This window comes from Miscanthus floridulus, chromosome 2, assembly GCF_019320115.1.
Source record: "Miscanthus floridulus cultivar M001 chromosome 2, ASM1932011v1, whole genome shotgun sequence".
Lineage (NCBI taxonomy): Eukaryota > Viridiplantae > Streptophyta > Magnoliopsida > Poales > Poaceae > Miscanthus > Miscanthus floridulus.
The window spans coordinates 122558507-122572177 of record NC_089581.1 but is presented as its reverse complement, the minus strand read 5'-3'; the positions used below and the strand labels follow the sequence as shown (position 1 = coordinate 122572177).

The 13671-nt window shown below is 45.8% G+C and overlaps 1 long non-coding RNA gene, 1 other non-coding gene and 1 pseudogene across 7 annotated transcripts; 2 read left to right on the top strand and 1 right to left on the bottom strand.

Moving 5' to 3' along the window:
- The first annotated feature begins 2621 nt into the window (after positions 1 to 2621).
- On the top strand, positions 2622 to 6841 carry LOC136536978 (uncharacterized; annotated as a pseudogene).
- LOC136541055 (small nucleolar RNA Z247) lies at positions 3124 to 3261 on the top strand. Its single transcript, XR_010780160.1, has one exon. It is a non-coding gene; the product is annotated as a small nucleolar RNA Z247 (small nucleolar RNA).
- Positions 6842 to 9465: 2624 nt separating the features above from the next.
- Positions 9466 to 13043, bottom strand: LOC136539541 (uncharacterized). Of its 6 annotated transcripts, none has more exons than XR_010779711.1 (6): positions 12666 to 13043; positions 12509 to 12594; positions 12143 to 12269; positions 10061 to 12025; positions 9901 to 9954; positions 9466 to 9674 (listed from the first exon to the last, which is right to left on the bottom strand). It is a non-coding gene; the product is annotated as an uncharacterized lncRNA (long non-coding RNA). The 6 variants fall into 6 exon arrangements; XR_010779710.1 differs by having other exon boundaries at positions 9901 to 11306; positions 11474 to 12025; XR_010779712.1 differs by having other exon boundaries at positions 9901 to 11567; positions 11662 to 12025.
- Positions 13044 to 13671: the final 628 nt, after the last annotated feature.

The window sequence follows — 13671 nt, the reverse complement described above, 5'->3', positions numbered from 1 at the left end:
CCAAGGTCCTTGGAGAGAGCATCGTCGTCGCCCTTTAGTCGGTAGGCTTCCGGTCGGATCACCTCGGTCGTCTGGATCCTTGTCCGCTACGCCCCCTTCTTCCCTTGGCCTGTCAGCCTACCTCAGCAGGCGCCTGAGGAGCTAGCAGTCCTTGTAGAGATGGTTGATGGGATAGTTGTGGTTGGTGCACGGGCTCTCCATGAGCTCGTGAAAGTGGCTCAGAGGGCCTTGCTGGGGCTGAGTGCCCACATAATCTGCCGCGGCGGCCAACACGGAGTTGGCCGGTCGGTGGCGATCCTTTCTGTTCTTCTTTCCCCTCTGTGTGGAGGGGCCCTCGTCTTGATCCTAGCGCTTGGCCTTACCTTTGTTGCGGCCCTCGTTGAAGCGTGGCAGAAAAGGCGCTTGCTGGGGGTGTTGGACAAAGGTCCGTGGTTCCAGGCTGTCAGGGCTGGAACTTCGGTCGACGCTGCGCGCGTCTTGGTTCGACCTGAGCCACGCATAGATGGGCGGTCGACATGGGGTGGTTGTCAAGTCAAGACGAGGAGCGGTTGTGGCTTCTTGTGCCGCAATCGGTGGTTGTGGCGATGACAGGGTGTAGTGCCCTGTCTGCTGCGTCCCTGTTCCCTGAACGGGGAGCAAGGTTGTGGGTTGGTGTCATGATACGGAGCACTCTGCTTGCTGAACGACGGTGGTCTCCAACAGCGCCTGGAGGTTCTGGTGGATTGCCCGTCCGCGAGGGTCATTCAGCTCAGGCAGGTCACGTAGGAGCATTGCCGCGGTGACAACGTTCTGACTAGCCCGAGCGAACTGCAGGGGATTGGTCCCCTGAACTAGGGCGTTGTGCTGGGGCTGACAGGCAAGACCCTGAGTGCCGCTCACCGGTCTATGTGCATGGGGCACAGTGTGGTGCGCCGAGCGCGTTGGTGCAGTTGGTGGCTGATGCGGCCACTATCGTCGTAGATCCTCCCTGTGCTCATGTGTGAGCTTAGGGGTCCCCACGTGGGGGCCCGGTAGGGCATGGGTTCGGAAGGACTCCGTTACCCCCAGCGGCTATTCCGAGGCATCCGCCGCAGCATACTCCTAGGACCGACGGTGGCTAGGCACCACGTCGCCGATGCTGGAGCCATCACTCCCGATGTCGTCATCCATGATGTCGAGGAAACAGGTGGGAGCATAGCTCACCATCCCCATGAACTCAGACATGAGGGGGTGTGGTGCCAGCACCTTTTGGAGTCCCCGGGCGTATGCGTCCGTGGAAGACGCAAGGCCATAGGGGAACCGGCCGTATGGTGGCTGCGATGGAGACAATGGTAACCCACCGGGTATTTGGCGGAAGATAGAGCATAGTAAGTAAATAACAGCATGTATATTACTCACAGCGGGGTTTGAGCAGAGAGTTTGCTCAGAATGAAGCGCAGATGCCGCGCCGTTGAAGTTGCGTGTCCCAGAGTCGATGGAGGACGTCCCTCCGACGGGTGCCGGGTCACGAGCCTCCTCGCGGAGGTGGAGTATGCCGGGTCATGGTCGGAACTAGGTGGTCTTGCGGTTGGGAGTGTTGATGTCGATCTAGTGAGTCTGAGCTTGAAGAAGTCGATCTCTCCTGGTTGGAGGGAGCGTGTCCCCTTTTATAGATGAAGGGGATGGCTTTTATAGGTGAGAGGGAGAGAGTACGGATATTTCTAAGCCCTGCTGCCTACGTTGATGAAAACTCGATTATGGTTGAAGCCTCCCAATACTGTCGATGTCGCTGTAGGATGTCAGATGTGTATGAGAGGTCGAGCTATCTTCTTTAGGAAGGATGACACCGGTACCTGCAGAATACTTCTAGATGCCTAGTGACATGTGAGGAGCTATGCTATGTTCACCCGGTATGGCAAATCCTGGAGCCCATACCGCAATCGGTGTCCAGAGACACGCGGAGGGGGCTTACCATATGGGAGTTTCTAGCGGCCCCTACAATACTTTGTGTCAGGGTGGCTGCAGAGCACTGCTTCATGCAGGGTATGGTCCCTGGTACAGTGGTATTGACTTGTGAGCCATGCCTTGCCTTTCTCCGCATGCCTTCTGGTTCTTTCCGAGTGGGCGTCCCCGGTCGGATGGTCCCCAGTCGAAGAATAGCGATGAACAGAGTTTTCTATGAATCCCGGTCAGAGACACGGGGTCAGAGTCGGAGGCGGTACTCGGGTCAGGCTTTCCGAGTGGAGGCCATGCGGAGCCGGCCAGGGCCTGACGCTAGCACTCGGATCGGAGAGGCCGTTCAGAGTTGGCCTGAGCCTGAGCTAGTGCTCCGGTCGGAGAGATGGGCCGAAGGTGGCCTGGGCCTGAAGCGAGTGCTCTGGTGTATTGAGTTCAGACTCTTGGGCCAGTCCAGAAGAAGACAAGGCTGTTCTTCTGGGCCGAGCCTTGGCGTGGAAGCCGGTCCCCGAGGGACCTCGGGTTTATGAACCCGACAGATATCATCCATAGTTTGTTGTAATCATGATCTTGTTGTACAAGCCACACAGGGGACTGTTCCCTGTCCTATATAACATGAAGCCGAGAGCCCAGGAAGGGTCATCTCGTTCCACGTTCCACCCATTTTTACATGGTATCTAGAGCCTCTTTCCTCACGGATTTGATCCATGGCTCAATCTTCTTCCGCTGTTGCTGCATCGCTCTCGCTATGGTTTCTTCCCATGATGGAGAAACTCAACCGCGGCAACTACGCGATGTGGCGCACTCATGTCATGTCGTCCCTGAAGGGCGCACAGCTCACCGAGTTTATCAAACCCTCGGCGAAGCCACCATCGGAGTTCCTCTCGGACATTTCGAGCGGCGACAAGCCAGACAAGAATGCCGACCCGCTGCCGAACCCCGACTATGAGAAATGGGTGGCAAAGGACCAGCAGGTCCTCAGCTACCTGTTTTCATCGTTCTCCAAGGAGATCTTTGCCCAGGTGTCGTCAGTGGAGACTGCGGCCAAGCTTTTGGGCTACCATTGAGGGCGTCAATGCCTCTCAATCCCGTGCGTGTATCATCAGCACGTGCATGGCCCTTGCAACGGCGTCCAAGGGGGCGTCGCCGATTGCTAATTATTTCACAAAGATGAAGGGCCTCGCCGATGACATGGCATTGGTAGGGCGCAAGCTGGAGGACGAAGAGCTCGTCTCGTACATCCTCACCGTCCTGGATCTAGAGTACAACCCCGTCGTCTCCGCGGTCACCACCAGGTCGAACCCATCACTGTCGGTGAGCTTTATACTCAACTAGTTAGTTTTGAACAGTGCATGGAGATGCATGGTGGGGGATCTCAGTCCTCTGCAAACATGGCGGCCAAAGGAGCCCTCGGTGGCAACCACAACAACCCCCATGGCCGTGGTGGCTTCAAGCGCGGTCAGAAGGGTGGTTGCAGCGACGGCCATGGAGGCAGACCAGCTGTCACTACCAGCTATGCGGCAAGGATGGTCACACCATGCTGAAATGCTTCAAGAGGTTTGATGCCTCCTTCGCCGGCCCGCCCAAGAAGAGTGCCTCATCTGCGATGGCATCGTACGGAGTCAACACGAACTGGTACGTCGACTCGGGCGCCACCGACCATGTGACCAGCGAGCTCGAAAAGCTCATTGTTCGTGACAAGTACGGTGGCCATGATCAGGTCCACTCCGCAAGTGGTGCAGGTATGGAGATTGATCATATCGGTTCTAGCATTTTGCGTACCCCAACTAGCAATATTCATCTTCGTAAAATCCTTCATGTTCCTCAAGCTAGTAAAAATTTGTATTCTGTTCATCGACTTGCATGTGACAATAATGCCTTTCTCAAATTTCATCCAAATCAATTTTTTATTAAGGAGCAGGGGACGAGGAAGACCATCCGTAGAGGCCTATGTGAAGGCGGCCTTTACCTGTTGAAGTCGAGTCCATCCAAGTCGAGTCCAAATAAGCAAGCGCTTGGCATCATCAAGCCGTCTACTACCCTGTGGCATCATAGATTAGGCCATGCTTCCACTCCTGTAGTCCAGCAGGTCCTTAATCGTCATAGGCTTCCATTTGTTAAGAATTCGAATAAGAACATGATCTGTGATGCATGTCAGATGGGCAAAAGTCATCAATTGCCCTATCCTAGATCCACTAGTGTGTCTACTAGTCCCTTGGATCTTGTTTTTTTTTGATGTATGGGGCCCTGCCCCCTCTTCTATTGGATGTTATTCATATTATGTTAGTTTCATTGACGACTACAAAAAATTCACTTGGATATATTTCTTGCGTCACAAATCAGAAGTATTTCAATGCTTCCGTGATTTTCAACAACTTGTAGAAAGACAATTTGATCAGAAAATTCTAGCTATGCAAACCGATTAGGGTAGTGAATACTAGTCCCTAAATTCCTTCTTTAAGTGCATAGGCATAGCTCATCACGTGTCATGTCCACATGCTCACCAGCAAAATGGGTCAGTTGAACGAAATCACTGTCACATCATAGAGGTTGGGTTGTCCCTACTCGCTCATGCTTCTATGCCACTAAAATTTTGGGACGAAGCTTTCTCTACCGCCGTATTTCTTATTAATAGGCTTCCTTCCAAAGTTATTCACAATGAAACCCCACATGAGCGTCTACTTCATCAACAACCTGACTACTCTTTTCTTCGTAGTTTTGGGTGCACGTGCTGGCCGAATTTGTGACACTACAACACTAGGAAGCTAGAATTCTGCTCCAAACAATGCGTTTTCCGTGGACATAGCAACTTGCATAAAGGCTTCAATTGTTTAGATCCATTTGCTGGTCGAGTATACATTTCGCGTGATGTTGTTTTTGATGAGCATGTATTCCCTTTTTCCTGTCTCCATACAAATGCTGTGACGATCATTCTCCGTCTCCTAACCGTGGCGCCAGCCATAGCTCTTCTGTGGATGCAACAGGGAAAAATGGTGCTTCATCTGGTGAAAATCCGGCTAGAAACGATCGTCAGTGTCCTCACGATTGCCTTCGGGATCCGAGTGCGCCAGCGTCCGCTCGGGTAGGATCTTCTGTGCCTACATCAACGCCACACGCCTCTATGCCACTGATGTCCCCGCCTCAGACGGATCCGATCGAGGGGGGGGGGGGGCGGGCAAGATCTGTCGCAGCAGTCTACCTCTGTGTTGCCGGCGGGATCTTTGTCGCTTGGATCCGCAAAGACCAATGATCCTGCTAGCACTCCTGTGGCGTCAATGGGTGAACAAGCTCCTTCACGTCCGGCTACGCATCTCCAACACGGTATTCAAAAACCTAAGATTTACACTGATGGTATAGTAAGATGGGGCATGTTGGCATCTTCTGCAGCTGGTGAACCGACCTCCATAGATGAACCCTTGCATGACCCAAAGTGGGTGACGGCTATGAATCATGAGCATAGTGCTTTACTACAAAATAAAACATGGCACCTTGTGTCTCCTCTCAAAGGAAAGAATATTATTGATTGTAAATGGGTTTACAAGATCAAGAGGAAGGCGGACGACACGATTGACAGGTACAAAGCATGCTTGGTAGCCAAGGGGTACAAGGAACGCTATGGGGTTGATTATGAAGACACATTTAGCCCGGTAGTCAAGGCTGCTACTATTCGGCTTATACTATCAATAACAGTCTCCAAAGGTTGATTTCTTCGACAGTTGGATGTGCAAAACGCCTTCCTCCATGGTGTGCTTGAGGAGGAGGTATATATGCGTCAACCCCCTAGATACCAGGACATGAAATCATCCAAACTATGTGTGTAAGTTGGATAAGGTCATCTATGGGCTCAAACAAGCGCCACGTGCTTAGTATGCACGCTTGTGTAGCAAGTTGGAACAGTTGGGTTTCACACCGTCGAAGGGGGATACCTCACTGTTTTACTATAACAAAGACAGACATACCATGTTTGTGTTAGTATATGTTGATGACATTATTGTGGCAAGTTCTTCACAGGAAGCGACTGATTCTCTGCTCAAAGATCTTGAGAGGGAATTTGCCTTGAAAGATTTAGGGGATCTTCATTACTTTCTTGGCATTGAGGTGAAGAAGTCCACGGATGGTTTGGTAATGTCTCAAGAGCGGTACGTTGCTGACATTGTGAAACGTGCTGGTATGGACAAAAGCAAACCTGTTGATACACCCTTGTCAACTTCAGAGAAATTGAGTGCGACTGAAGGTGTCGGTATTGGGCCCGAGGACTCTACCAGATACAAGAGCTTAGTTGGGGCTCTATAGTATCTTACCCTTACAAGTCCAGATATATCTTTTGCAGTAAACAAGGTATGCCAATTCTTGCATGCCCCCACTACTGTGCATTGGAGTGCTGTGAAAAGAATACTACGGGTACGTGCAAGGAACTCTGAACATGGGACTAAAGATCCGGAAATCTAACTCTATGATGGTCAGCGCCTTCTCTGATGCCGACTGGGCAGGTTGTGTGGATGATCGAAGATCAACTGGTGGGTTTGATGTGTTTCTCAGGCCGAATCTTGTCTCATGGAGTGCTCAGAAACAACCCACAGTCTCACGCTCTAGCACAGAAGCAGAATATAAAGCCTTAGCTAACGCAGCGGCAGAAATAATGTGGGTTAAGAAGTTGTTGGCTGAACTTCGAGTTCCTGACTCTTCAGTGGCTCGGTTGTGGTGCGACAATGTTGGTGCCAAGTATTTGTCAGCCAATCCAGTCTTCCATGCTAGAACTAAGCACATAGAGATAGATTTCCATTTTGTACGGGAAAGGGTAGCTCAGAAGCTACTGGACATACGTTTCATTCACACTGGTGATCAGCTCGTTGATGGTTTCACAAAGCCCCTTGCTGCATCCAAGATGAAGGAGTTCAGAGTCAATCTCAACCTTGTTAGTGGCTGAGATTGAGGGGGGTGTTAGACGATAGGATTATCGGTCTAGGTTCATTGTATGTGCGCAAGGCTCAAGGTTGTTGAGCAGGCGCCGGTGTACATGCAGATAGGCTAGATATCAAAGAGTTTATGATCTTGTTGTACAAGCCACACAGGGGTTGTTCCTTGTCTTATATAACACGAAGCCGAGAGCCCAGGAAGGGTCATCTCGTTCCACCTACTTTTACAGTATAGACCAACATAAGTCCATTATGTCCCGTACAGCTATATAAGACCAATGTATATAATAATTTTAAATGGTTTTATATATGAAAACATACAATGATTTGAGTATAATGCTATTTTTAGTTTTTGACATTTTGAGTTCATTACAAATGATAATTTCAATTGAAAATTTCTGTGTCAATCAAGCTAACATGGACTAAATTACAAATAGTCAAAAATTGCAAGCTAACATGGATTATCGTAGTTCAATTCCTTTTGTATAGCTAATCATCGATTCCATAGGACGATCAACCTTGAGACCCTGGTCGGCATGATGAGAACGACGTAGGAGTATGTATGCATGAAGAGCAAGTGATAGATTGGATAGGAAGTGAGAGAAGAGCAGGTGATGGGATGGTAAGTGAGAGAAGGCAATTATGTATGTAAATCTCCTTGGTTGAGCGTTGATGGGAAATTTGTGCGCTATTAGCTGGTGCAGGGTCAACTATTGAACTGAGCTTGTGATCGAGATGATGCAGATCTGCCATCTCACGTTCCTGGAACAGCCCTTCCGATCCATTTCGCTTCTGTTGCCCAGGATCATCAACGCTCCAGATCACTCAGGATCGCCATTGGACGCTTCTCTTTGGGTCCCAAGCCAAGGAAGGTTTGGTTCGTCGTGCACTGCTGACAGCTTAAATGTGATATATAGAACATCTTAGATCCGACGTCGGGAGTACATCTACTACCGGTTCCAATCCAAGATGTTCAGAATAAACGCGTCAAGATGTTCAGAATATATGCGTGAAAGATCGATGGGCGTCGATCGCCGGCGCCGGAGAACCAAGTCGCCCAATGACTCGGCGCTGATGCGGACGGTGACACCGTGGCAGCAGTGCAGGACTGCAGGCTCTACCTTTCACGTGAGACCGTGAGTGTTAGGAGCAAAGTGAGTACTGTCATTTCAATTAAAGGGGAAGAAAAGGTGAAAATGGCGTTCTACTTCTACTAGAACCTTCAAGAAAATACTGTCATTTCAAAAGGTGAATACTGTTATTTTAAAATGAACCTACTGAGTCCATTATTTACCAATAAAAAATTAATTTCTGTTTGACGCACTTGAAAATAAAGTGACCGAAAGCATATTGCCCATCTTTATCATCCATCTCTTATTTGAGAACTACTCTCAAGTATAATACCCATGCTAACACTACGGCAACATATAACCATATAAATCAAATAATCAAAAGACATATATGTCAAGTTATTAAGCATCACTAAGATATATTTATGATTATGCAAATTAAATGAGATAGGTGAATGCCCGTACATTACCAGGACAATAATTTAATTAGCATTTCGAGAATCACAACTGATGTTCCCGTGAACTAAAGGGCACCCACTACAATATGACACCCCCTTTTGCAACGTAAATATATGTTGCTAAAAGTCTAAATATGCATCTATACCGGCGCATCTAATATATGTTACCTAAAATGGCGTTGCAAGGATCTTTTGCAACACTTATTTATGGGGAGAATTCCTTGTGTGCCATTAAAAAAGATCGCAATGCCCTGTGTGTCTCTGGAAAAGTTCAGCGGTCTTCAGCGCCACTGCTCTAACTTTTTTATGCCCTCCATGCCACTGCCGTCAGTTTTGGCTCTAACGCCGTCAAACTGCAGGTGTGAAAAGACGAAAATACCCTTAAGTCTAAATATGTCATTAATTTTTTGAGCATCTTAACGACTTCAATGAAAAAACTCAAAATTAGAAAGTTGTAGATCTCGTCGAGATCTATAATTTTCATATAAAAATTATCTTCATTTAATTCCGCAAAAAATATGATTTGATATGATTAATATATCTTAGAAAAATCATATCTTTTTTTGTGGAATTAAATGAAGATAATTTTATATAAAAATTATATATCTCGGCGAGATCTACTACTTTCTAGTTTTGAGTTTTTTTATTTGAAGTCGTTAAGATGCTCGAAAAAAATTAATGACATATTTAGACTTAAGGGTATTTTTATCTTTTCACACCTGCAGTTTGACGACGTTAGAGCCCAAACTAACGGCAGTGGCATGGAGGGCACAAAAAAGTTGAAGCTGTGGCGCTGAACTTTTCCAGAGGCACACAGAGCATTGCGATCTTTTTTAATGGCACACAAAGAATTCCCCCTTATTTATGTGTTGGTAACACAAACTAATAACCACGACAAAGTTACAACACATGATGATGGGTTATGGCAATACTTATGTGTTTATATAAACCATGAGGAAACAACTTTTATGGTTTGTTGCAACATATAGATTTAATTTGTTGCAACACTTATATGCGTTGCAAGGAATAAACCATTTGCTCATTAATATCATAATTATTTATTGTTTTGAGACAAATATAGAGACCATGCCATCCAACACAGAAAATAAGCACACTCAGACATAATATAAAGAATTTGTTGCATTACAATGAGTATCATTCACATAATTCATGATACAATTTGTGTTTGCAGTACAAGTTCCTATATTCAAGTAAAATATAAAACATAAAGGGGTCCCTCATAGAATGCCAGCAGCCCTCCTTTCTCCTTATAGTCTAGCATTCCACTGATCTGATCATCCATTTATCTTCTTGTCCTAAGGTAAAAATTGGATTACTTTAATATGACATTTATGAGATGTGAAATAATATTAGTCCAAAGTGATGTGACTCTGCAACAATACTAATTGTTCAGGCAAGGCATCATGTAACTAATAAGATGCAATCTGATCAAGAAAGAAACCATCCAGAATTTTTTATCTGGACTACAAGAATGGCAAGCCCATAGAAAATTAATAAACATGAGACAATAAACAGCAGTACCTGTGTTGATCCGGTATTACGGATCCTGGATATGATCGCATTTGCTTGATTCACCTAGACATAAGAAACTAAAAAATTTTCTGATCAAGAACTTCACAGGTGCGATATGTGCAAAAATGCCAAAATGCCAAAAATGCACACATGAAAGCAGATACCTGACCTTGGTGGACTTTAATTTCATGAAGCTTGTTCTTCAGTTATCTCGTAGCTCTATATCAAAGTACAACAACAACAACAACAACAAAGCCTTTAAGTCCCAAACAAGTTAGGGTAGGCTAGAGTTGAAACCCAACAGAAGCAATCAAGGTTCAGGCACGTGAATAGCTGTCTTCCAAGCACTCCTATCTAAGGCTAAGTCTTTGGGTATATTCCATCCTTTCAAGTCTCCTTTTATTGCCTCTACCCAAGTCAACTTCGGTCTTCCTCTGCCTCTCTTCACGTTACTATCCTGACTTAGGATTCCACTACGCACCGGTGCATCTGGAGGTCTCCGTTGCACATGTCCAAACCATCTCAACCGGTGTTGGACAAGCTTTTCTTCAATTGGTGCTACCCCTAATCTCTCACGTATATCATCGTTCCGAACTCGATCCCTTCTTGTATGACCGCAAATCCAACGCAACATACGCATTTCCGCGACACTTAGCTGTTGAATATGTCGTCTTTTCGTAGGCCAACATTCTGCACCATACAACATAGCAGGTCTAATCGCCGTCCTATAAAACTTGCCTTTTAGCTTCTGTGGTACCCTTTTGTCACATAAGACACCAGACGCTTGCCGCCACTTCATCCACCCTGCTTTGATTCTATAGCTAACATCTTCATCAATATCCCCGTCCCTCTGTAGCATTAATCCTAAATATCGAAAGGTATCCTTCCTAGGCACTACTTGACCTTCCAAACTAACATCTTCCTCCTCCCGAGTAGTAGTGCCGAAGTCACATCTCATATACTCAGTTTTAGTTCTACTAAGTCTAAAACCTTTGGACTCTAAAGTCTCCCGCCATAACTCCAGTTTCTGATTCACTCCTGTCCGGCTTTCATCAACTAGCACTACATCGTCCGCGAAAAGCATACACCAAGAGATGTCCCCTTGTATGTCCCTTGTGACCTCATCCATCACTAAAGCAAACAAATAAGGGCTCAAATCTGACCCTTGATGTAGTCCTATCCTAATCGGGAAGTCATCCGTGTCTCCATCGCTTGTTCGAACTCTAGTCACAACATTGCTATACATGTCCTTAATGAGCCCGACATACTTCGTTGGGACTTTATGTTTGTCCAAAGCCCACCACATAACATTCCTTGGTATTTTATCATAAGCCTTCTCCAAGTCAATAAAAACCATATGTAGGTCCTTCTTCTTCTCCCTATATATCAAAGTAGATTAGAAGTTTTGCATTTATCTGCACAAGTTAGGAAAGTAATTGACTTATAATAATCACAAGGTAAAATCAGTAATTTAATAACACACCATCTGTAGAAACAAAAAAAAGATTACGGTAGAGCAAATCATCTACAGAAAATGAAAGATTACGGGAGAAGGCAAAACTATGGAATCGAGATAGGTGACCTGCCAAACCATTCGCCTCATCTGTGCACATGCAGAGTATGAGGCAGAGCACCTCTGATCTGCTACTCTATCATGCGACCAACCAGTGACTTCCCTGCATATAGGCATATAGGCTACTGCAAATACCACACATGCATGAACAAACTAATTAAAATGGACCGAAACAGATGAGTGATTTTCAGAAGTACTACTGTCGATGGGAAGTTCACTCGGATCCTTGTTTCAGTCATTAATTATTCCATCTTCACTATCAGGCACTATTGGGACAAAATAAATGCCTATTCAATCATAAACCACATTATCTGAGCTATATTTCCTGAAACAATTGAATTAGTCGAAATGAAGTGAGATACAGTAGAATACACCTGTTCTGCAGAGAATATAGCACATCTGTAATTATCAGGCATCTCTCAAGAAGTTTGTAGTCAAAGAAATGCATCACCTGATCAATAAATGCCCAGAAAAAAAATAAAGCTGTTGTTACAAGGGCTAACAGATTATCTGAACCAGTCCAGTCTTCACTCATTTTTAATATTTATCCTGCAGAAACATCTGCACATGAACAAAAACTGTTTCTAAGATATGAAATTATGAAACTGCTAACAATGAACATGTATATTTAATCCATTAGCAATATAACCATAATAAATCTACTCTGTATGTACAAACCTTTCTTCCATATAATCCAAACACCTTCACATGGCAATCATATGATCTCTCAGCCATTCACCCTGCCTGTATGGTTCTGTTTAGTGCAGTATAGCTCCAATTTCTTGTGTACAAACAAGACTGTAACCTAAAAAAAAATCAGTAGTTCAGACAATTGGAAGACGCAAGTAAATTTCTTCTAACTGTTTTTTTCTCAGATTCCCTGATAACCTAACTTGTTGACAGTTTAAAAGGTATGATATGGAAAAAAATAGTGATTAGTGAATCTTTTTTGTGGTATCTCTGTGAAGCATTCTATCGAACACATAGTGAACAGATTTTTGTGCTGACACAGAAAGAACCAAAGGAGGGGAGATAGCACGTGACCTTGTAGATCAAGGGAATAGCGTCAGATTGCTGACAGAATCCAAACATCGGAGATGAGGTAGCAGTCGCCATGGTCAGCTTGGTCACTGCAGGCACCACGCCAGAAAGTGTACAGAAACACTAATCTTGTGAAGAATTGAGAGGGGAGAGACCATACCTGGATGCATATCTTCACGTGGAGATGCAGGATTGGAGTAGGTTTTGGATCGAATAGCAATGACAGAGGTTGTGCCATCCTCCAGCAGATCCCGCCGCCTCCTTGTGCATGCTCACAGGCACAGCCACCGGATCTGAAGGACCTTGTTGAGGGAGCCCGATGGAGGAAGATATCGGAGAGAGAGGATGGGATGGATCCCCAGATGACACCTACGTCCGCCGCCGCCTACGGAATAGATGAGTAGCCGGCCACGTCTCCTGACTCGTCTCCGGCCTCTATGTAGGGTTCAGGCGAGAGGAAGAGAGAGATGCACGGGCCGACGGGCGTTGGGGGTGAATGGCGTCGCGGAGAGGCAGAGTGGCCTCGGGGAGAGGGAGAGCCACGCGTCGTGCGTCGCGCCGGGGAGAGTGGAGAGTCTCGGGTCTCGCTCCTATCGCGTGCGCGGGACGGGAGGAGGTACGAGTGGTCCTTGCAATCAGGTTCAGTGCTTGTTTAGTTCTAAATTTTTTTTTTCCAAAGAGTGTTATAATAGTTATCACATCAAATCTTACGATACATATATGGAGTATTAAATATAGATGAAAAAAAATTAATTACATAGTTTGGTTGGAAATTGCGAGATGAACGTTTTGAGCCTAATTAGTCCATAATTGAACACTAATTGCCAAATAAAAACGAAAGTGTTACAGTAGCCAAATTTCACGCACTCATTAAATTTGAGCTAGTGAGAGAAAGAATATACGAGAGTGTGATCTTGTCTCTTGTTTTGAAGGTTGACTGGTTTTAGGTGTAATTTTTTTTTATACGTGTAGGATAGCTAATGACGGTGGTGGTGGTGGACAGTTATGGGCCTTTTCTTTTGAATTTATTAGTCAGTTTATCAGCTAGAATCTACAGTATTTTTTTCTCATAATAAAACAGCTTCAGCCGAGTCGGTTTTAATATCAACCGAACAGGCCCATAGTGTAGAAAAGTTCACAAGCAGTGTATTATTAGTGGTAGAGAT